The 25,050-nt window shown below is 35.4% G+C and overlaps 1 protein-coding gene across 8 annotated transcripts in view; it reads right to left on the reverse strand.

Annotated features, from left to right (window-relative positions):
• Positions 1–24,264, reverse strand: part of sema4d (sema domain, immunoglobulin domain (Ig), transmembrane domain (TM) and short cytoplasmic domain, (semaphorin) 4D) — a 71,694-nt gene extending 47,430 nt beyond the window's left edge. For 4 of the 8 annotated variants that reach the window (XM_088909982.1, XM_088909981.1, XM_088909984.1 and 1 more), the window contains exons 1-2: positions 24,124–24,264; positions 2,106–2,219 (exon numbers count right to left, since the gene is read on the reverse strand). The gene's annotated coding sequence lies outside the window, so the exon portion shown is untranslated. Of the gene's footprint in view, positions 1–2,105; positions 2,220–2,380; positions 2,471–11,644; positions 11,794–24,123 lie in introns of those variants that run through there. The other 4 variants (XM_088909983.1, XM_088909977.1, XM_088909978.1 and 1 more) reach the window with 3 other exon arrangements.
• Between the last annotated feature and the right edge of the window lie 786 nt (positions 24,265–25,050).

Raw genomic sequence — 25,050 nt, forward strand, 5'->3', positions numbered from 1 at the left:
CAACATGACCAGTCCCTGTATAAGCCCCAGTACACAAATTTGTTTCCTGTGACATCAGTCACTTAAAATAAACATTTCAGCTAAATCTCTTTAGTTTTATCTTATAATAAAAAAGTCTAGGATCCTGTCCAACCTCTCTGGATTTTCGTATTTCTAATCTTTTTTTTAATTACTTGACAAGAAAAACATTTTCATGTTGGCAGTATCACACAAATAATGGTAACAGTTTTAAAAGACTTGTTTAGTCATCTAAAGTTGCAATAAAAGGTCTAGTACTCTGAAACTAAATAGTGAGAAAATGTAGAACTTGTAAAATCAATGTTATGTGAAAGACTGCCAGTGTTGTTAAACACGTTTTGAAAAAATTCAAGTTTTATTGTCCAATATACCGTAGCTGAAACATTGATTCTTTTAACCATTTGCTTTTATAAATCAACAGTTAGATTTTTCACATTTTGGCACTGTACCTCTTTTTATTGTTCTGTTGATAAGTCGATTTAGAGGTCATGGAAATATAGTATGGATGTTGCATACATTGTTACACAGAAATTAAGTTGTAATATTTTATGCTATATAAATAACTCATATATTAAAAGGAATTGAATGTTTAGATTTTTACTATAATCACTCCCCCAACTACACTATACAACAGGCCTTAAATAATAAACGAAGCTATGCAATCAGATAATTGTTTTGCATGCTCCATTTTGTGCTAGGTGCATTTTTTAAGTACAGTATTATCTCAATGGAAAGTCAGCTTATTTTCATTATGTGAGGCTCTGCACCCGCATATGATGAGCATATTTGTACTGCCATTATGGCAGTTTATGGGTTGCTGAAGAACCTACTGTGTTAACAGGTTACTCTATTTATACCTGAACTTTCCCAACGATAACCAACCAAACAGAATCCAGTACACTGTGATCCCACTGTGACTCCACAGATTAATGTAGCATCTACCTTTTAATAAGACTTTTTATTTGCGTTCGCAATTTTTTCCAAGTACATTCTTTCGAAACAGTGTTTTCTGCAACACAATTTTGTCTTGTAGGTCTACCCCAGTTCAAGAAGACCTTAGACAAAACAGTGAAAAACAAACTCATTTCTCATTGAAAGAATGAACCTGAAGAACGTGACGTAACATCAGATGAAAATGTCATCAGTACTCACCTGGACATTCCATACCTATTCTAAGAAGTTTTTAAAATCTTATTTTATAATGCCTCTATTTACAATCTATTATTGAAAGAGCAACATCTAAAATGTAGTTTTCTTTTTTTCCTTCTGTAACAAATATTCATATACATAGCAAGCTAAAAAACAATGTAATGGACCTTACCTGCTTCAACACTAGCTGTTCTGGAGTGAATGCTTAAAGGATCAGTAACAGACAAGGTTTTCAGCAACAAAAAATACAAATCCAATATTATACACCAAGAAACTGAACTGTTTATAGTGGATTTGCTGACCTGAAGTTACTTTTTTCATAAGTTACAATTAGCAGTAGTGCTAATTAAATATTTAAATTTGCACCTGTGTGTGCATGACGAGGGATTTATTGTCCAATAGCCAGAAAGGGTGGCGAAACACACTTTTGACAGCAACAATAATAATAACTATAACTATAATGTATATACTGAACTGCCTGAATACAAACAAATGTCTGTAACCCTGCATTATTTCCTTCCCCAATCAGCTGTCCACAACACTGGATTGCAAGTTGCACTAATTTTTGTGGCCTATTTTATGTTCATTGTTTGCACTGTGAACTAAGAAATCCCAGGACAGAGCAGCTAGTTGGTGGCACTGGTTCAATATTTCCAAATGAATGGTTTTACGAAGAAAACAAAAGCAGACAGCAGCGACTGCAAACATACCAGAGCAAATGAGGATGCAAATTAACTGCAATGCAAATCACGTAAGTTTCAGTGGGACAAGAGCCCTTTATATTCTTGATAGGGTCTGTAATCTTTGACAGCACTAAGTAATGATGATCATAAAGATATAATATACAGTATGGTAGTGAATAGCAGATGCAAATATCATCCTTAAGGGATACATTTCCTGAATCGGTTTTGACTGAATATTAAACAAAAGTGACTCACTTGACTGTCATAGTTTCAATGGGTAAATATTCCCAACTTGTTCATAAAAAGTTCAGTTCAGCAGTCGTCAGTTCAGCAGTAAGGTCCACCCAAACGTACTCAAACTGGTAAAACCTAAGAAAAGGCCAAAGAAGAAAAAAATTAACAAGACAATTTGCAAAATTTAAGAAAAATTAGATGCTTTTTCAACTCAAATGCCAGCTACATCAAGCAGAGTATACACAAAAATGACAGGTCTATAAAACGTGCGTTTATGAATGCTATTTATACCACACCCAATGCAAAAGGCCAGTCTTTCCTTGTATAACCAAACACACATTCTTCCCCTTCATAAATCCTGTTCATCCACGGTCTTTTCATCTAGGCCAAAGTTCGCTGTAAGTCCTTTTAGCAAGTGTGGGGTCATTCTGCCTATCTGCAAATCTCAAGAAATAAAAATGGGTTATAGGTCACTTGACATTTTTCTAAATGCAAACCATATATATTAACCTGAGGACCTTCTCTTGGCCAAGCAGATGTAGGCTGGAACACTATTTTTAAACCTGAAAAAAAAAAACACAGCCCCTAGTATTTCCTTTCAAAAGACACTTTCGTAAATCAAGCAAGCTGGCAGCTATGCCTGACTCGCTCACAATTAGTAAAGCGAGAAGTAGTAGTCACCATCTTTGTGGGGGATGCCGTAACCATGGCTACCGGAGTAGCCACTGGGAACAAAGTGCCTGCACAGTGAAATCTAACAACCATGCTTACAGAATGATCTTAGGGGTACTGAAAGAAATACAAGAGGAACACTGCCTCACAAGCAGACACGCAGTTCTTATCACAAACCTGAAATTTTCCCATGACCAAGCTTGCCTACATATTTCTTCCAAGTACATGGAGAGATTTAAACTATCTTTTTTGCTTGACAAATTTTGAAAGGAAAGGCAGCAACAGTATCGTCAGACCTCCCCTTCGGCCTCAACACCGGGATCATGAGAAGGGGACATAAATGGATAATAAATGCATTATCAGGAATAAGGACAGAAGGCACTTATTCACATGAAGAAGGGCAGGAATCAATGGAATAAGGCTGCCAAGTCATGTTGCAACCGTTGTGTCACTGAATAGTCTTGGATCATTTAGCTACTCTTCACTAGCCTCCTCTCATTTGCAATTTTCTGTTTCTTCGATTCCTAGCATGATCAGCCATTACAATACCTTGCGTTCAAATGCTTCAAAGCTTGTCGAACATGAAGTCTCTCCATTACTTTCAGTTTTTAACACAATGCTATCCATTATGGACATCATCCCCACAGCCATGAGAAACACCATGCTAAAAGACTGACTCTTGAACTCCCGATTCATTGAGTGAGCCTCTGTTGGTTGATGGGTGTTTCTTACTATGAAATATACCAGACAATGACTCTAGCAAAACATCTGATGACTACGCCTATTTAAGTATCCAAACAAAACACAAAAATCAAAATACACTTAAGAAGATGAATCTGTAGCCAATGGGAAAATATTTTCTTCTCTAAAACTGAACAGTCCTGGGGGATACTACTGCACCTTTATAGGAATATTGAATGGAATATAATAAAAGTAATGCGCAGTTCAGACTGCAAAACTCTTGAGTCTCACAGGGAAAAAATGCTTAGTCAAAGACTAGTTTTTGTTGCTATATTAGCAAAATAATCATGAACACTGATGCGTTTCCTTCACTCTCTTTAGAATGTGCCGTAGGATCCAGACGGTCTCTTTTTCACAAAGGTATCCATATTTCTCCTGGTTTGCCATAATACATTCCAAAATGTTATTGTTTCTCCCCATCAACAGACACCCCCACCGTTCAAACAACTGTCGAGAAACAGATGCTTGAGGAAGCCATTGCTTATCAACAGATACATGTCTGCTTTCTTCCCCATTGCAGTCTATTCTGGATTTTTGTATGTGATTCACATCTCTTTAGCATTCAAAAATTACAGAGGTATCGTGGGACGTGACCCTGTGACCTCCTAGCACACAAGCCGCCAATCTAATTATACAGCCATTCAGGAAATATAAACAGGCTCAAAAAAGACAATAAGCAACAACAAGGTACTGACGAGTTTGCATAACTGACTGCAATAACGTTTCTTTATTATATTTTTCTCAAATATTTGTTCATCTACTGTATGGACAAGTCATGATTAAATTACTAAATCATTTAAGGATCATGAGATAGACATGTATTTAATACTACATTGTTAGATTTATGGGCAGTCCTTTAAATATATTTTCTCTCTCATTTAAAAAGTGTACAGAGATGCAGTCAGGCGTGTTGTTCAATTCAATGAAAACCCCTAGGAAAAATTCTAAAACCAAAAATTTGTTTTGTGAATAATGCTTAGCTTGGAATAAAAAAACACCTTTCTAACAGAATCACCCTATATTTGTAACACTGACATGCTGCAATTCTACTTTACAGATGGTAAGCGTAAAACTGCTTATTGACATTTAAACATTTATAGCACCCCTGCTCTTCAAGCCCCAATAATTATGCAGTTTCTGTGTATTGCATGCATGATGTGGTCAGTATGTATATTCTGCTAACCACTATGTGTCTGTCCTATGATTTGTATTTCCATATAAAATACAGCTGCTGCACTGAAATAAATTATTACTAAGTTTGGCTACTATGACTAAACTAATGGAGAAGAAATAAAACCAGTTTCAAGAGTTTCCAAACTTGAACTGATGGAACCTAAATATGAGGGAGGCCCACAGCCAAACCTTAAATTTTCATTAATTAAAGAAGTATACATCCATGATGGCTAAGTTAAAATACCATTTGACAATTTTCTAAAGAGAAACATTTTAGTATAGTGCATGTATGGTCTTTGGCTTGGCTGAGACACTGCTTTAAAGTTCTGTTCAAGTACACCACAAGATACTAAATGGGTACTAAACAGCCTAAAGCATGCAAGCTGCAGTTCACTCTACAAAATAAAACAGCTTTAGGCTTGTTAACACAGACTTGGCTAGAATATAATTATAAAAAAAACATCAAATATCCCTAAATTAAAATGTTTTAAAAAGATTATTTCTAATGATTCTAGAAGCATAAGCAATAATGTTGCTTTGTGAAGCTTCTTAGAGTATTTTCTAAACATAACAGATGGGTGTCATCCTCATACTGTAAGTCAGACATAAATTATATCTAATTGTCAATTCAAGAAACCCAGACAGTCTTTTGTTTTCAGACACTAGCATTAAACAGAGTTGCAGACCAGGAAATGCAGCTTTGCAATGCTTCGTTAAAATGCCAGAGGACTCCAGAGGGGGGAGAATGTTATGGATGACTGAACTGGTTCAGCTGATACAGAATAGCTTGAATTACAAACATTCACACCATAATAAATAGAGGTAAGGATGGGTATAGAGCAGAAAAGGAGATTATCATTACATGCTAAATTTATGGACTTGAGATAGAACTGATCTCCTAATTTCAGACCAAAAACATTGCCGCCACTGTAGGGAACATTGTAGTTGAAAGCTTTGTTCTAAAAACACTACATTTCAGATATTCAATATTACAACTAAAATGAGTAACTGTTTCTAGAAAGCACATGCTACGTTTAATGCCTGTCAGCCAGTAATCTGTAAGAAAATGTTTCAGAGAATTTTATTTTACAAAACCTTCAAAAATATTGCACTGTGCAGATATTTGGATTACTATAAATGTGGTAAATCTACCCAAAATATAAGTCAAGATAACATCACATGAGCAGAACGTAAAAGTAATTTGGAAAGAAAAGTGGAAGCTGCTTTTCAGAAAGTGCTAGAATTGCCATTCCTCAAAAAATGAGGGATTTACGCTGGAGTACATCACTACTGTTGCATAGTCCAGGGCTTTCCAATCCTGATTCTGGAGGACCACAGCTTTTGTTCCAGTCAAACAATCAGCTACTCAACCAGACCCTTACCTGACTTAATAAGAGGATTAAACTGAACTGTTCAATATTTTTGTCTTAGTTTTAAACATGTTGGGAGATTGTCACTTCATGACTATTTCATGAGCAAAATAAAATCTCAAACCTTTTGAGCTGGAAAAAAATAACACTATTAAATATTCCAATCGAGCGAATTGTTAAATTAACACTTGGTAATTCATAGCTGGAATAAAAACTACCTCCAGGACCAGGATCAGACACAGAAAGGACCCAATATGCATCCCTGATCTTCTGGTGATAACAAATATTAATCCACATAATGTATTGACCCATGTTGAATCTCACCCCAATTGCTACAAAGATTTTTTTAATATTCCTGATAATCAAATGTAACAGAAAGAGTTCTCATGATGAATCTCATTTGATTCTCAGTATACTTCTAGTTTTACGCCACTATCATGTTACATAATGTGTAGCAATCTTCAAAAAAAGTCAAAGATGCACAAAATACTGAGCAAAATCACCGTGCCACATACTGTATTACATTTAAAACTGCAGTATATACATGACAGTTACTAACTGTATTTAACATAGGCTGCTGTGATGACACAGTTATAAAGAACAATGATTTATTTGTTAAAGGAATAACCAGTACTTTTCAACAGTAATGTACCTTTAACAAAATAACTTCGCAACACTGTCTGAAATGGGTGCCACCATCTGGAAATAGACTTCTTAGTACATTAAGTATCTTGCAGTTTACCTTAGGATACCCATGGCATTTATCTCCCATAAAATGGTTTATGCTTCACTGACCATGATTGCCAACATGGAGCAAATGAGATTTCCTATTCCCAAAAATCTAGTTATTCCATGACACGTTAAGAGAGATATACCATTACTTTGAAATTAATGTAAACAAGACTTAACTGCACTATATGAAAAGAGTAGCACACATTGCCTTTTTAGCAAAACCTCCACCAGTTAAACAAGACTGAATCAATATTATGTAACAGTTTACTCCCACGTTGACATACTGTAGCACTTAAAACTTAATGTAGAGTTTGAATATTGTAAAACATGCAAAACCTCCTGGGCTTGTGAAAATCATGCTTTTGGAGGCTTGGATGAGATATAGAAGGACACCGTCTTCCGAGATATCACATTGACAGCATGGAACCAGTCACCAACTACACTTTATGTGGAATATTTTCCACATTCAAAAACATCAGAGGTGAAAACAGATCTTACTTTGAAATTCGAAGTACTCAAAAACATTTATCATACACTTCCATAGAGAAAAAAAAAGAAAAAGTGACAGACATTACTGGATGACCCTCTTTTATCTGTATTGACGGGATTTGGTCTGGTCAGCATTGCAGAGTTGTGAACAAAAGGGGGAGAATATGAAACAAAATGACAAGACGGTGAAGTCAAACCAAAACAAATAACCCAAGGGATAAACAAGACATCAGTGGATTTGTAAATTAATTAATTCTACTACTAGAAGAATTAGAAAACAAACCAAAAAAACATGTTAGAATATGAAGTAATTGGTCATGTTCATGTAAGTGATGGTGCAAAACTCAAATTCTAGCAGAAATACAGCCTTTAAAAGAGCATGGAAAGATAGACATTCAACCGTTCAGACACAGAACCATAACTTAGATAAATCAAAGGTCACCACAATAACACAAATCACAATAAAATGAATGAAGCACAGTAAAATACCTGAAAAAAACCTGTTTCCGTCAAAGACTGTAGAGTGAATTCACCTTACTAAAAACACTTTTTTAAAACACAAGGCCAAAGTTACACTGGAGAGACTTGAGAATAAGAGTCTTTTGATTACATGACTACAAAGAACAATGGAACAAAACTGCACCAAGCCAGTGTGCAAAGATGTTAGAGTAGTTGCTGTAAAGGTGTTTCTACCAAATACCGAGATCATGGGTCTGAATATTTCAATTTTTTTTCTTTAGTGTTTACTGACATTTAATGTAATTATGTCCTTCTGTTTAAGCATTCAGCTTTGAATATAATTAAAGATTAAAAAAATGTGTGTAGGCATCATTTTGTAATTTCACAAAATGAGACACCATAGGAAGTATCTAAATACTTTAACAAGGCACTGTACATTCTCAGGCTTAATTTCTGTTTTACTCTAACAAGCTCAAAAAACTTTTTTTTCCTCATCTTCAGAGAACACTACAAGGTGACTTCAATTCAATGACTCAAAATCCTCAAAGGCACTGAATAAAGTAAACCCAAAGAACCTTTTCAGAATCAACAAGAAAACAGAGAAAATAAATGGAAACCATTTTAAAGGGCATTTAAAACAGAACTTTCTGTTTTACACAATGGGTTGCGAGTCTGCAACAAGCTCTCAACCCATGTGTGAAAGAAGATACCATGAATTATTTTAATAAATGGTTAGACAAAATCCTCAGATTGATTAGCTATTAGAAACCAAATTAATTTCAATTACTTTTGTAAAATCCTGAAATGTCTTAAAACATATGACTAAATGATATTTGTAAATTGGGGTAACCACTTGATAATACATAGCTTATTTTTGTAAACAGTATTAATGAAACAAAGAGGAATGGATAAAAAAAAAATCAATAATGTCCAAAGCACTCAGCATTCACACAATGAGAAACAAAGACTGTCTAACTGTGGTAATTCCAGAGTATCTTGTTTAATACATTACTTTCAGAAATCAAATGCTGTTCCTAACACATAATTGCAGTGATTTTCAAAAATGCCAGAGAATTAAGAGCCGCTTGGGATAATCTTTTGGTTTCATAAGCATTAAGCTTCAAAACCTCATTCAAAGAGATGTAAAATATTGTGACACAAGGTAAACTTGAGATGAGAGGTCTTTGCTTATTTTACTATGATGATGTTGATATGTACTGACATTATATTTATACAAGCTGGGCCAACTGAAACTTGCAAATATGAAAACGGAAAGCAGGCCACAGACAGAGAAAATCAACCAACACTGTAGCATGAAATGAGCTGGAGCAGAAACTTCTTGTTTTGTGTTCTGGTTGTTACTTACCACAAAATGCAAGAAAAGAAAAAAAATATGCAAGACATACTGTATAAAGAAGAAAAAAGAGAATAGATTCAGTATATTGCACTTTTACAATTCACATGAACTTACTGGAATGAATATTTTTGCTCTCCATTCTTAATAAACTAATAGTTTTAATAACTGTTTTCTACATATTATAATTATACACTGTGTTTGTAGTTTAAAAAAAAGCTTGTGTGTGTTTAAAAAGTGAGTGCAGTGTAATTAAATTTACAATAGGAGATCACATATTATGCTCTACTGCATTCCACTTCATACAACTCTTGTCATGACTTTGTGCCCTGACTTGAGGGAGTAATTTTGGTGCAACGAGTTGGAGGTTTAAATAAATCTAATAACATCACTGTTATTTGTTCATTTCCAAATTTACTACCTGCATTAAACATTAAACCGAACGGACATCTAATGAAGTTCATTTGTTCTAGATGAGTAACGCAAGTTAATTCTTTCTAATGCAGAGAAAAAGGCGTCTTCCCAGATGAATGTAACTGCAGTTTAAAGTCACAAGAACTACATTTAAGAAGCAACAAAACAAAAACAACCTTAAAAAACCACAGCTGTACGAGATAGGGGCATCCAATGTTTATTGCATGTACTGCTGCTCCAATATTCATCCACTGTTCACTTAGTGTGGTTGGCCACTCAAGGTCATCCTTACACGTGACCCCAGACGCTAGGCTAGCCTCTCTAGTGTCAAGTGGACCCAAGGAAGCTAACATAACCTGCAGACCCAGTGTTAGTGTAGAAGAGGTGCTTATACAATACCTCCCTTCGTAATATACCATCCCTTCCAGGGATTTTCCCCAAAGTTTTTGCTATCTTTATTAAAAAAATAAAACAATATATAAATCACCTGTACTGAATATATGGGTTGGAAAACATTAAGATTAATGTGTGAAAACATCGGTGGACTATAATACTGTAGAATAAACACAGAAAATGATTTAAACAAGTTAAACATCTTAGAATAAAAAAGCAGTGTACTTAAAGAGGGCGTTCAATTATAGTTTGTCGCTGGTATGGTGCTATTTAAATATAACACTTCAATGACAAAAGGCTTTGTGCTACACTCTGCTACAAGCTCAGGGACTAAAAGCTGGAAGGCAGTGAGGGAAAGGGGCTTTGAAGTGTTGTGATAGCACTTGAAAAGACATGTTAAGGAGCTTTGATCTCCAAACGGAAAACCTGAAACAGAGACAGACTGAGGCAGAGAGAGTCCTTTTAAGAAGAGCTTTGAGGGTCACAAGCAAGTGATACTCTGTGTTCAAGGAACATGATAGCTAAAACAACACAAATTACTTAAGGTAAAAACACCAATAAAACTTTAACAGACACATTAAAAAGAAAGATGGGTTATAGGCTGAATTCCTGATTTGTTCCTCAGCTCTGTGAAGTCTGCTTTGTTACAGTTAGCAACAAAGTAAAAATACAACTGTGAACACAGCAAACCTTAAAAACAGTATTACCAGTATTAAAATGACCCATTTTACAGACTACTAACCAAAAGCATGATTAAAAAAAATTCCAAAGACTTTTTTTCTTTTCTAAAACCATTTTATACCACCCTAAAAATGAGAATGGTAAAACTCCAAATTCCTGAACAGAAATCCCACTATTAAATTATTCACTATATCTTTCAGAAATACCCTGATCTGAAAATTAAATACATTAAAAAAAAGCTAAACACATACAAACTAAGCAAAAAAAACGTATTATATGGAATGCACCTCATGTAAAATCCTACATCGTTATTTTCAAGACTTAATAAGACTGTAAAGAAGATAATTTTACTGACTGTATTCAAATGTAAAACAAGCTTTTAAAATTCAGACATCAGAAGATTGCCTTATGGTGGGGAAACATATGTTAGGCATCAGTGAAAATGCCATATGCCAAAAGTTAAACTCACTACTGTACTGACATACTGACAGAGCTTATAACTATGATGGCACACAAAAAAAGGGTGTGTTTTGGCTCAGATCCTACATGCACTGTCTATTCAAACACGACTACTAAGAAAAGCAATACAAAAGACTTTAATTCAATATTTGTATTTTATTTTTGTATAGTACTTTGTCTTAAAATATTTGCACAGCACTAATAAAGCATTGTTGCTTGAGACGTGGAAATTACAGAGAAAATATTTTTTTTATAAAATCACTGAACCAAGATTGCCTTTGAATGTAAGTTGCCCATTAAAATAAAGTTTGATTTTCAACTTTACCCTTGCAACTTTACACACCTTTACACAGCCAAAACATCCACAATAGAGCTTTACTAATGGGTACAAGCTATTGGACAGCAAAAGTCACCTCAAGCTTTTAATTTCATGGATTGGATACACAACAAATCCGAACACAAAACTGAAACAGGTTCCAATGGTAGAATAAACTGATATGACGCTGTGCACATCTAAAGTGTAATCCTCCATCTCCATGCAGTCTTCGTAACCCTCATCAACCGCCCAGTCAGTGAAAAGAAGCCAACCTACCCACAATTAAAAGAGAATAATACAGACTCACCAAGCAGCAGGGCATTCTTCACTATTCCTCAAGAAAACTCAAAAGGAGCTCCACTAGAGTTCTTTCAAAACCTCCTACCAAGGTGTCATGACCTTCCAAAGCACTGAGAATCATGACAGTAAAAACAACAAACTGCAACCAGAGTGAGCCTTTCCTCTCTCTCTCCCCTCCAGCAGCCTCATTTAATTATTAAAGCCCCTGTGTCCAAAGAACAGCAGAGGAGAGGAGGAGGAGGAACAGAAATCAATAACGTCACAACTTACCGCCGAGGTTGGAGGATTCTTCTTACCTCGACGGTAACGTTAGACCACTGTAGATATTTTTCTGTTCTTGGAATATGGGTCAGCAGTCCGTCTCAGCAATCGTAAGACAGAGACAAGTGAAATATTTTCTCTGGACAGCAACAAGGCACAAGAGTCCCCATGAGGAGGAGGGCTTTTATTTAAAGGTGATGTCAACAGTGCTCAGTGTCACAGCCGCCTATCTTCATCACAGTAAATCATTTTCAGTGGTAAAATGCTGTACTGTGCACGCTCATAGGGATGGCTGCTTTCCCCCCTTGGAAACCACTGTACAAAGCAGCTTGGTTTGGCTGGCTTCAGACTTGAACTATGCAAATACAAATCAAATACTTAAGCGTTATGGAAAGAAAAGCCTGCACTGGGGGTTGCAGTACTTCAAGATTAGAGCACAAAGCTCTACACTGAGAAACTAAAAGTTCCACCAGGCTCCGTCTAATCCCAAAAACAAAATAGGCAAAATGAAACATGACATTCCAGGGGCCTGCAAACCACCATCCGCATCTCAACTGTAGTCCAGCCAGTACATACAGTATGAGGTGAGTCCTATATCCTAGAGGACCAATATCAAGTGTGGTGTCTTACATCTAAAATTTGAATGACCTAACTGAATTAATTAAGTGCATAAGAAGTCCAACCACATGCTAATGCATAGGTGCCTACAACACCTGCAGAAACCTGGCATTCAATGACTGGAGTTGCCTACTTGTGCACAGACATCTAGGGAACAATATGAGGATTTATAAAAAAAACACCAAGCCAAGGTCAAAGTGCTTTCCCTTGATGTACTGTTTCACCCTCAAACACAGAAACATTCATGGCAATAGTACAAAATAAATCAATGCAGTTATTCCAAGAAAAAAAAAGTCTTAACAGCAAGAAGAATTGGGTGTGAGAAAGCAAGATATGCTTGAATCTTGAGTTGGTTTCATTTGCAGAAATGAGTCTAAAGAATGTCTGGATTAGACCTACTATATATACTGCAAAAGATGTGACAGTGCTCAGATACTTTCCCTCTTCTTCAAACTCACAACATACTGTTTGCAGCTTAAAGGACTCATATTAACCTTTCAATAAAATACTAAATACCTTTATTTGTCAGGACTCAAAAATGATTTAATTCAATTTGGTCAATTTCCAAACATCAGCATCCCGGAGGGTGGCAGTAATCAACTTAGGCACATGTTTATGTCATTTCGGAGACTGAAGACTTGTTCTTTCTGAAAGTAAGTCCTAGGATTGTCTTGGGACATGACAATGGTGTGATTGTTCATTCAGCATGCAAGCAAACATTAGAGAAAAAAAGCAAAAACAGTTTATGACACTCCTTTGAGTTATGTGCATAGACTGGGACTCTGTTGTTCGTGCTTGTATTTTTAATAATATTTTTCTAAATGGCTGATTATAATTAGACCAGTAGCAAATGTGCTAGAGATCACAGGACCATATCCTACTACACATTTGTTCTTTCAGGAAAAGCATGTGTGTCTTCAGCCTCCAGAGTAAGAGGTGTACGTTTACATTTATGCAAATGTTTTGGAAAACAATCACATTCAATCATTTGATAAATAAAAGTATTTCATATTATGCTAAGTTGTTTATATGAATCCCTTGAGATTGTGGATGCAAAGACCTATTTTAGTTCACTTTCTAATTCAAAATTTATCATTCAGTGATTACAAATTTTCCCTGCCCAAACATTTCATACTGATAAAGCATTTATTGTACTAGGGCATGTACAGTAAGTACATTTTTAGATATTCTTTGTAAAACAAATACTGAACAGGACAAACAACCTCACTTACTGCCCTTAAAGTGCCCTTAACTCGCTTTGGGTTCATCCTGATGTGACCACATTCCAACAGGACTACATGTCCTCATGCTGCTCATGTAACAGCTTTCTTGCGATATGCTCAAGTCAGATGCCATACTCAACTGTCTTAAACCCCATGGAATGTTTATGAGATCAGCTGAGATGACATGTGGCATCTGCACCTCTACAAGAGTAGGAATGGGACAGAAAACGGCCAGTTTTTGTTTAATAATGCTCACAGCATGAAATTCATAGCTACCGCTCCCAACAGTGGATAAACAACCTGCTAGCCTGCGATTCTCAAATTATATGCTATTGAACAACACTGTCTTTGGTTTGCCAATGTCATGTCTGTTAAATAAAATATCAGTGGCGCACAAAAAATAATAATTCCAATAATTTTATGAACTTTATGATAAGTTATACAATATATATAAAACATACAATTCATGCAGTACACAGCACATACTGTATACTCATGGTGTCCAGCATCTCCTTAGTCTTTCTGAAGAGAATCCTTGTGCCAAAAACCCAACCAGGGGCTGTTTTAGCTGCAACAGGGTAACTGTGATAAGGGATTTATTTATTTTTCTTTATATTAGAAAACGTATACAATAATACTTATTTTCCTTATGAAAATAAATGAAAAACACCAGCATTCAAGATTCAGCCCCGGGATCTTCAGCATTCCAGAATATACAGGGATATTCACGACAAATTAAAGCAGTCTTGAATTTTTCCCTGAAGCCTGTTAAAACTCACACAGAGATAAAGAAATAGACATTCCATGTAGAATAAAAAATTGTATAATTTAAAGACTCCAAATTGCACCACTAAAAGATAGTACAAGGTGAATAGCATAAATATGCATTTATACTATCAAAATGTTAAGTTTAGAGCAATTATATCAAGCCCTTAAAATATTCTGATTTGTACTACACAGCCAGTTGTTCAGCAAGATCAGAGTTTCCTGCAGTTTTGTTTTCACATCTTAAGTAAATTAAGAACTGTTAAGCGCTACAAACAATTTCTCAATGGCAGGAAATGTCCAATAAAACATTTCCCCTCAAGGGAAAAATTAAAGCCAAAGACAAGCTGTTTTTAATTATTTCTCTCCTGGGAATCCTTAACTTGGATAATATTTTTAAATCACAACAATATCTATGCTTCTGATATTTTCTTGTTTTTGTGCAAGTAAACACAGAAAACAATATGAAAAGACAACTGTGGACAGTTTCTTAACATAAAACTTTCAGTTCCTAGACACACTAAAGTTGAAATACAAATAAAAACTTTAAAATTACTGTATATAGCACAATTACTATTGAAATCTGGGATTTGCTAAGGTGAGTTTTCTGTTCTCTTCTGAGAAAGAGCTCATTGAATAATTGAGCTGTGTAAAGCTTGAGAATCATATTACCTTCATGTTATCTCAAAGGACTAAACCCCAGAGATTTGCCAGCATACATTAATGGAATGATCCAGTTACACCTTTCAATACACAGAGAATATGGAGACATGGTTTATTTCACTGTAATTCACAAAAGATGCCAATTTCAAAATTTAGGACCAACATATGACCTTTGTGTCAGAATAAGCAGGATCAATGGTGCTCTTTGTATTGATTAAAACTGCTCACAAAATCTCACATCTGTTCTTAATGTTTAGCGTTTAATTAAAACCAGTTAAAAGAAACTATGACATGAATCCATTACCACTGGAAAAGACAATTCTTTCAATTATCTCATGCTAAAAAAGCTGAAAAATAGACTTGTAAGAAACAACAAAATACAGTATTTCATTTAATTCAATAATGTCTCATGATGATCTCATGCTTCCAATGGAACTCTTAACTAACAATGTTAACATTGATTTAAATTAAGCAACAGTATCGGGAGCATAAGTCATGCATATATACGTTTCAACAGAATAAAAGTAAGATAGAATATGAATGTCATACATATATCTGACCATTTAGCTTTAGCCACTGTAGTGTATGAAAACAAAATTAAAAAAGGCTACTGCTTTCTGTCACTCTTTGTGTGACTGTATTGACTTTAGATTCACCAATTTTTGATCCACTTAAGCGACTGAAACTCTCCTTCAGTCAAAAACGAAAGACAAAAATAATTTTGAGTAGGTACAGTCAAGACTAAGTTCAAGGGAAAATTTGTGTTTATGGGGTGTTTGAGTTTTGTTTCATGCTAACTATTGCTTGTTTCTTGTTATATTACATCAATTCCATTTACCCTTGTCTTGCATACGGTTAGCTGTCTAGGTCCGAGTTCAATACACATGTATTTACTGCTGTAAAACCTTTGTATTAAGAAGTGATGTGCATGTTAGCAGCTTAAAAAGTATCTGCTAAGGGTGGGTGGGTCCTGGGTCGTTCAGATAGGCTAATGTGATATCACCACCACAGGCTCAGTTCATGGAGAAACTCCTGCACAGCATGAGGTCTGCATGAAATCTGGTAACAGTCCTCTTGGTCCCTCAGCTTTGGTCTATATTTCCATTTATTTAATGTTGGGCCAACTAACAGCACCTGAAATGGCAACAAATTCTGTGTGTGAAGAATTCACTCCCTCTCTCACTAGGTGAGCAAGGATCTTTCATTTCTTCAACACCAACACATTATCTTGGTTCTTCAATGTTCTTCAATCAGCACATTTCTAACCCTCTCCCAAAAAAGCACTGAAATGGAACTGTATCAAATTTCGAAGAGTGGACAGTAAAATCTGTTCTGATTGGAAGCTCTCTGTCATCCCAATTAATAAGGAAAGAGTCAGCTCTTATTTCTAGAACACGTGGAACTTTGAATTTTTATCCTTTTTAAATGCAGCAGTGAAACTTGCTTTGTAAACTAATCTTGTTGTGATGCTTGGGGAAAAAAAGCAGACTGTCCTCCCAGCACAATGCAAAATGACCATTTTGCTAAAATTACTAATTGCATACTGGATCAAAAACAACCACAAAAGGGAACATTAGAGAGAATGAGAAAAAACAAAGGTCAAAACATAAAAACAACCATAATACTTAGGTTTACATCATGAGTAATGCATAAATATAACCCAAAGAGCTGCATGGCACTTCTATAAATTAAGGAGAGAGATCAGCCAAGGTTCAAAAATCAGAACTGCACCCTTAGACATAGCTTGCTGTTCATACAAGATGGTAAGTGTTAATTTCATGGATGCATTGTGCAGAATTCTGAATTAAGGTAAATTCACATGATCCTGAGGGCACAAGTGGAAACTATGTGGAAGTGAATTTAAAACCGAGAACAGGGGGCACTCCTTTACCCAACAAGCTACCCAGCCATGTTGTTGTAGCAGATACTCTGGTGTATTCCAAAAAACAACTGCATGATGATTCTTTGATCCATCAACCAATACCTACCAAATGGGCTAGACGGGCCGATTGACTTTCTCTCAGTTGTAACCTTTCTACTGTTCTTATGATAGACTGCAATCTGACAAAGACTTTTAAAAAGTGAAGCTTAATTTAACAACTGAAGAAGTGTTAATATGATATTTAGAAGTGTTAATACGACATTGTAGATGTCGGGATGTTACATTTTTACAACAGCCTTGAAATTACAATGCAACATCTTTCACACTGATCCTCTTTACAAACATTATTCATCACCATAAAATATGAAAAAGGTCAAACAGACTGGCCAAGCTTTTGGTATTCTTCATGAATCAACATGCTTCAGAACTAGCCATAGGATGGTGGAGGCTGCGGTTAAATAACCAATTGGTTGAACATTCTATGCATAATGTAACACTGATAATGTTCAACTTTGCTGTAATTGTTTTAGATTTTTTGAAATCCATGAAAATTGTACTCCATTAAAATCAGAAGATAAAATGTTCACTTTACTCTCATGAACTCTTAATATGAATGTCAGATCTTATATGATTATGCAATGCATCACAATATAATGGCCAATGAGTATCTCTAGCTTAAACAACTTTTAAAATATCCATCCATTTTCTAACCACTTATAACTTCAAAAGGTACTTCTGCTTACTGTTGCAAACCTAACATTATAGCCCTCACCCTCCCAAACTTCTGAACTGCTGGTCAAATTAAGATGCAATGTGAAACTCCCAAATGTAAAATAATGCAGATATATTTAATCATCTGTCCAAGAGGGTGGTGACTTGACAGTTGCATGATTTCAGGTTTACATAATATCTTGGGAGTGCTATATAAATGCAAGGAATTCATCATTCTTATTGTCATAATCACAATTATATGTATAATTCAACATTCCAGTTGGTGTTTCAGTAAGCATGTTTTAAAACAAGACACACATTTGTTAAAACCATATTAATACTTCAGTTACCATTCAGTTAAAAAGTGTTTCTGGAGTTCAAACATTTCACACGATATTGGAGTTAGAATTAATATAAAAAACTGTGCTTTTACAAAGTTGCTCCAAGCCTTTCAGTACATAGCATTGCACTCAGGGATTTGGTTAAGTGATAAAGTGTTCAAGTACAAAGGCCTTTTATGTTTACTGAAGTGGTAACAAAAATGTGCTGCCATAGGCAATATTATATGAAAACAAAATGTGGTACCACGTCGAAAAAGAAAAAAATAAGTCTTAGCTCCATCAAGCAGAGCAAGTGCAGAATTGTCACCTGTTCTTTAAGCATCTTTCTCTATTAAAATAATAACACCCTATTTCTGAACATTTACGATCTACTCTACTGATCACTCAGTGTTAACATAGGAAAAAAGTCTGCAAAGTGTTTAAGGACACAAACACATTTTCAAATTCCTTTGTACTTTTTGGTAATGCTGTTATATTCAATGGCTATGACAATATGTTATCGCCAGTGCGAGTGCTATCTTATGCCCTTACTGTGACATTAGTGATCTATTTCAGTATGTACTTCACATTATTAATACAGACAGACCACGGGGGTTAATGGTTTCAAGTGGATGCTAACACTATAAACTAACAAAATACAAGAACGAGTCTATTCTGCACCTCTGCCCATTCCTTTTAATAAGATCTCAAATGAGAACTGTCAGATTATTAAGCTCCTGCAAAAAAGCAGGCACAACTTTAGCATTTTTTCAGCTGTTACACGGGGATGACAAAGCGTCTTTGCTGAAGAGCACCTGTGTCATTCTATCCCATTTCCTAACTCTCTGAGCTTAAGGCGCTCAGACACTTAGGAAAACTACACAAACACAGCTGACAGCTGGTTTTCCCTGCAAGACATGCATGCAGGAATGACTGCAAGGAAAAACACCACCTTTAATTAACATGCAAAAGTTGAGCAGACTCAATCAATAACTCCTAGGGAAAAGCTGCTGTTGTCAAGTTACAAATCAGATCTCGTCTCCATGTCTACTTGTCCCTTTCACAGAGCATTCTAACAGTAACAAAATACTTGCCTGTTCGGAGGAGGTTACCGACTTACCTTGCCAACATTAATATCAACAGCAACCAACATGACACACTCAGATAAGGCAAACACTTACACATACATAGTCTATGGATTTTCATATGAATTTGAAATGAAACTGACCAATTACTGTATGTATTTAATTTTACTGTGGGTTTTAAAGTACTGTACTTGCCTGATACATACTGTATAAGAAATAGATAGTCCTATTAAGAATAAAAATTACTATCAAGATATTCATTAATTTAAGAAAAACTATGCATATTTTAAACCCAAACTGCATTTTTCAAAATAAAAAACAAACTTAGTCTCACACATTTTCAGGCTGGGAAGACTTCATGACTAAAAACCTTTTCAGTAGGCATTGCTGACCTGTAACTGCCAGTTATAAATTCAGCAACAAAGTGAAAGCAACAAATTACATTAGCAATCCTTGGGTGGCATTCCAGCTCATATGACCAAATGATGAACTATTACCTAATTTTTCAACATAAACATCTCATTCAAAGACCAGAGGGGGAATTGGTGTTGATTCACAGACATGTAATTGTGCAGTGCATCAGAAACACAGTAGATGTCTCCGAAAAATTAACAAGAGTTATCTAACATGTATAAACAAGGCCTGTACTAATAAGGAAGAGAAATGCAAAATTCCAGGAGAGCAAAGAAGGCCTTTCAGTTCCAACGTTTTGAATCACAAGACTAAGGCGATTTGTGAGGCCAAACAAACTCACAATAAATAAACTCCAAATCAGACTTCAACATTTCTACTGGCCAACATGTTGCCTTTGCAACAGCGTGAGAAAAGCCTTTACATGTCAGCCAACACGCCACACCACTAAGAACCACTATTTGCAAAACAGGTCTTTTTGCAGTCCACACCCATTATCCTTTGTAGGTCTGCATCTCTATATCTAAATCAGGCAAGAGGAAATTCAGTCCTTTAGGGCTAGTTGTCATTCCAACTTGTTAAGTTGGGTTTACTTATAAAATACCAGTACAACTTAAAGGATTCCAGATATTCAAGCTCCTGACAACAAAACGAGCTAATCGTGCCTTATGGTTTCCACTCGTTTGTACCCAGTCTTACGATCATATATTTTATGTATTAAAACCTACAATGTACTGGCACCTTTTCCACAGTGTATCCTGCCTTGTACCTGTTGCTAGCTGTGTTAGGTTCCAGCTCCCTCACGACCAATTAACTGAATGGAGAGGTTAAAAAAAAAATGATGGATGTATTAAAACCTGCTATAATACAAGTTTCTTAGAACAGAGTTAGAGCCCCAGGATAACTGTACTTAAAACCTTTTGAACGGTGACTGTATTCCCTGCCATATCTAATGCCATTTACCTGTGGCAATTCGTGATGGGCTAAATTGCCTCATTTCATGTGAAACCATTCCTTCTTTCTAATCTTTTTCTCTATAGACCAACTGGAGTAAACACTACTGCACGTGAGAGAGACAACTCCATTATTTTTACACCTCATGGCGATGTGATGTGGCAATGATCCATTCTTGTTTCATTTCTCCTTTGAGAAATTGACAATTATTAAGAAAAAATGGTTCACATTTTCCACCTCGTTTGTTAAAAATGATTTTAGCACTCTAACCATTCCACTTATTTATCAAATTCCAAAAACAGCTACTGAAACTGATGAACCACAGCCGTGAAATTATTTTAAACCCTTCATGGATTATTATATGGAAACTGGATACACATCAGATTGTTACTGTAGGACTTACTGTACAAATCTCCCTTGTCATCAAGTCTTGAGTAGTTTTGAGTTGACATTGGGAGGTATATTAACAATGGATAAGTAGTGTGAAAATGCTTTTTGGAGATCCTGATTGACTCTACCAGTAAACACACTTGTGAGGAGTAAAAGATGGACCCCATAACCTAAAACATCTGATCAATCTTAGGTTGGCTGAACAGCGGGTCCCTTGCAGAAGTGGAGAACTGGTGAAGTACCATTTGAACCAGCAGGACATGCAGTGCATCTGTGCATCTTCATTCTGTCCTCAAAATTGAAATATCACAAGCAAGTTGGCTCAGGACATTTCATCCTCCCCATGACTGACCCCACTGTTGATGCTGTAGGCCTTCTGTTCAGTTTGAGATCAGAGTACATGTGCCTGTTGCATTTCTCTGTCCTGCACAGCTACACATGTTACAGCCCTGATTAACAATTAGCAATTCCGAGTTGGAGAAAGCATAAAAGAGAAAATTGCTATTCCAGTTTCTTTCTTTTCTTTCTAAAAAAAAGCCTTGGTTTGGATGTACATCCAAAATACAAAAATCCACTGATGTTGATGAACCATATATGTTTGTTCTAACTTTATACCCTGCGGGTAAATGCTGAATTGCAACCAATCTCAAGGGAACATTCTGACTGGATGCCTTCCAGTATTCGTAAAGACCGCTTTATGCAAAGCTGTAGTTAAGACCGTCCTGGCGCTTGCTGTGAAATAGCTGGATACTACTGAATATTCAAATCTGATTATCTATTTCAGTTCAAGTTCAGTTTGTGAAACTCACAATTTGGACTACAAAAAATGTGCAGCTCACTTTCAGTATTCTACGTCAATACAGACAAAAGTCCTCCATAATAACTAATTTCATTGTTTACTTTAGGAAGCTGAGTCACAAAGTACACCATTACAAGTCAAACCTACCAATTACATGAAATGCAGTTTTATCACTAAATTTCTCATTACATCTAAATGGAGGTGTTCAACAAAAAAGGCTTTTTTTGAGGTTTAAGGGAAAAAGAAATACTGAAACACAGTGATTAAAGGAAATGCTGAAGGGAAAAATAAATATTGGAACAAAGTGGAGGCAAAAAGACTTACTATGTGTTACTGTATGTTGACCAAGTGACAGTTTCCTCATGTTTCTTCATTTGGAAGAGTTGTAAAAACAACTGAATTCTCTATTAGCATTGTTTCATCAAATATTTCACTTTCAGTGATACTTAAGTTCCTCAATAAAACACACCAAGTGGTGATTACAACAGTACCGAAGAGCCCCAACTACTAATGGGCAATCAATGCAAATCTCATCGTTCAAACTAGTTGAGGATTTACATACTAAAATGTGCTCTCAGAATTAATTTGTGAAAAGGTTAGGTCCTAGCAAAGGAAGGACTGTTGTGCTCAAGGTGCAGATTACATTTAAAAACCTTGTATTCCAGACATATGGCTTATATTTCCTCTGTCTTTCCAAATATGTAGGATATTTTCGATTTGAAATTAAAATGTTCAAAAAACAACTCGATTCTGTCACGAATAGTTAAAACTTGCTACTATGAACAAATGAAATGAAAGTCTGCTCCCCCAACACTTTGCATGGATCAATGCATTATCTATATTACTTTAAACTGATGAAGAAAATGCAATGCACAATAGCTGTTCTTTTGTTAAAACATATGGCATGTCTATACATATGGCATATAGGCACATGAACTAATCTGTAAACATAGAATAAAAATGCTAAACTGATGAAACCTTGATTAGCCCAATCAGCTGATTTATGGCAATCACCAATCAGGTTAAAAATAAGTTTACAAAAACATAAGCACATTTTAATACAGCCAAGGTGAACTACAGAATCCGGATCTCTCCAACATCTCTAGAGGATGAGATACAGTAGATCTGATTGAAGATTAAAGCATGCAGATGCTTCGTTCAAAACTATTAAACTTAAAATATTTAATTGCTATTCTTTAATCTACTTTTTTTCCCCACTCCGTTGTAAGATTTTCAGTTTCGGGTCCTTAAATTTGGTTAAGACTGGATTATTTCAAATGGGTCAATGCAATGGTGATGGAATTTTAAATGTCATCTGTATTCGCTTGAAAGATAGAAAAGATATAAAGGGTTTCTGCTTCCTAACAACAGAACTTTCCCAACCTAAATCACTATCCATTACAATAGATCAACACTTTTTGTGAGTTTTGTTCTGTGCACATCCATAATGTATTAGCATTTCAGCATGGAGGTCAACCAATGTTCATATAGGGATAGTAAATCAATGTAGCAAAGTCTTTCAATGCTGCATTGCATTGTCAAACCACAAAGATCCTTGATCTAAAATTTATCCAAAGCATCTTCGAAATGTCACAGTTCAACATTGCTCTCCTTTTATCCCGTATAGACAAACTGTACCGATCTAGAATTGCACGGCGACGTCTCTCTCCTATTTCAACACACAGAGCACTTTTGGTTTTTTTAAATAAATGAGCCCTTTCGATTCACTTCTGCTCTGGACAGTGGCCCCTTAATGACTTTTGGACAAGGTGCATATACATTTGTGCATTGCATATTCAATTAAAAACAGGATGGAGATGATTTTTTTTTGTTTCTTTAACGTAGAATACGCAGACGTGATCCATTTAAACAGTTACCCTTATTTATCTAAGAACTTCTTCCACCGGTACAGCGGTAGATTAGAAATGTTCATTCGCGCTGGTTCAAGCGTTGTACGTTCAGTACCAGTGTAAACGTAATTTTAAAACCCCTATAATCATACGAAATGCAGATGGAGTTATTTTAAAGAATACAGAAAAATATCAAATGGATTTTTTCCTTATGTTATATTTTTTCTCAATCGAACCAATTATTTTCTTGAACGTTTAAAGTTGTTTTAACAATGGCGCAAAAATACTATATTGTTCGTATTTAATATAACAGGTGACACTTGTTGGTTCAAAACTAACCTGTTCCGCCTTCCTTTCCAACAAGTGCAACAACAGGAACATCTACAAATGCTCAACTGCAGGCAAAACATGACCGCAAGCCAAAAACTCAAGGGGGTATGTTGCTACTAGAACAGATAAACGTTTAAAAGAAAACCAAAACACTGCACAAGAACATTAAAACAAAACTGTACCCGTCGTTAAAACAAAACGTGCAACAAACATCTAAAACTCACCGGGTTCGGAAAAGGCTCGATTTTCTCCGTTTAGTTTAGGATGGTGCAAAAAAAGTGTTAGAAGTTTGTCTCTCGCAGCATGGCGGCTGTAGCTCGGATTCAAAAAAAAATCTTTTCCCTGGCATATCAGTCCAAAGGCAGGGAGGAGGGGCAGAAGAGAGAACACACAACGCAAATAAGGTACACAGTGCCTTGAGGATGTTTTAAAAAGCAAGCGGATAACCTTCGCACGCTTCCCAAGTACACACAACGTTTCACACCCCACAATTAATGAGAAGGGTCAATTTTAGAGGATTTAAAATATAGCCATATATTGACTACACTTTTTCATCTTTGTTTCTTCAAGAGTTTAAATATATACACATAAAAGTGTTTTAAAAACATTTTAATGTATAATGGCTATTCTTTGGCCTGAAAGGGTCATTAAAAGTATTGTTTGGAGTATGTTCCACATGTGCGTGAAATATCTATAAAATACCCTTATATATTTTTGCACATAGGAATTTTGTAATGATTTTTATTTTATTTATATGTAAATATTGAGCGTTTTTTTTTACCCAATGGAACATTTTTTAAGACGTATATACTGTATGTGGATTTTAGAGATATGTACACGTTATACAAGGAATACAAACACGAGAAATCCTTTTTATCTTAGTGAATTAGTCAATTTAAAGCCTTTTGATAAGATAGCAAAGACCACACACAGCTGAACACGCAAAACAATTCTCCTAACATGTTAAAGTAAATAATATAAACACTTTCAAAATGTTTTGATTTTAAGTAATATAACTTCGTTTTTTTTAACCACTACAATTTCATGATAAAATTTTATTAACTGTGAAACTACTACTTTCAGGGTAATGTCAGATAATATTGTTTTAAAAATATATTTCATTAAAAAATATTTACAAAAAAATTCATGAA

Source organism: Atractosteus spatula, chromosome 3 (assembly GCF_055471065.1).
Source record: "Atractosteus spatula isolate fAtrSpa1 chromosome 3, fAtrSpa1.hap1, whole genome shotgun sequence".
Taxonomy (NCBI): domain Eukaryota; kingdom Metazoa; phylum Chordata; class Actinopteri; order Semionotiformes; family Lepisosteidae; genus Atractosteus; species Atractosteus spatula.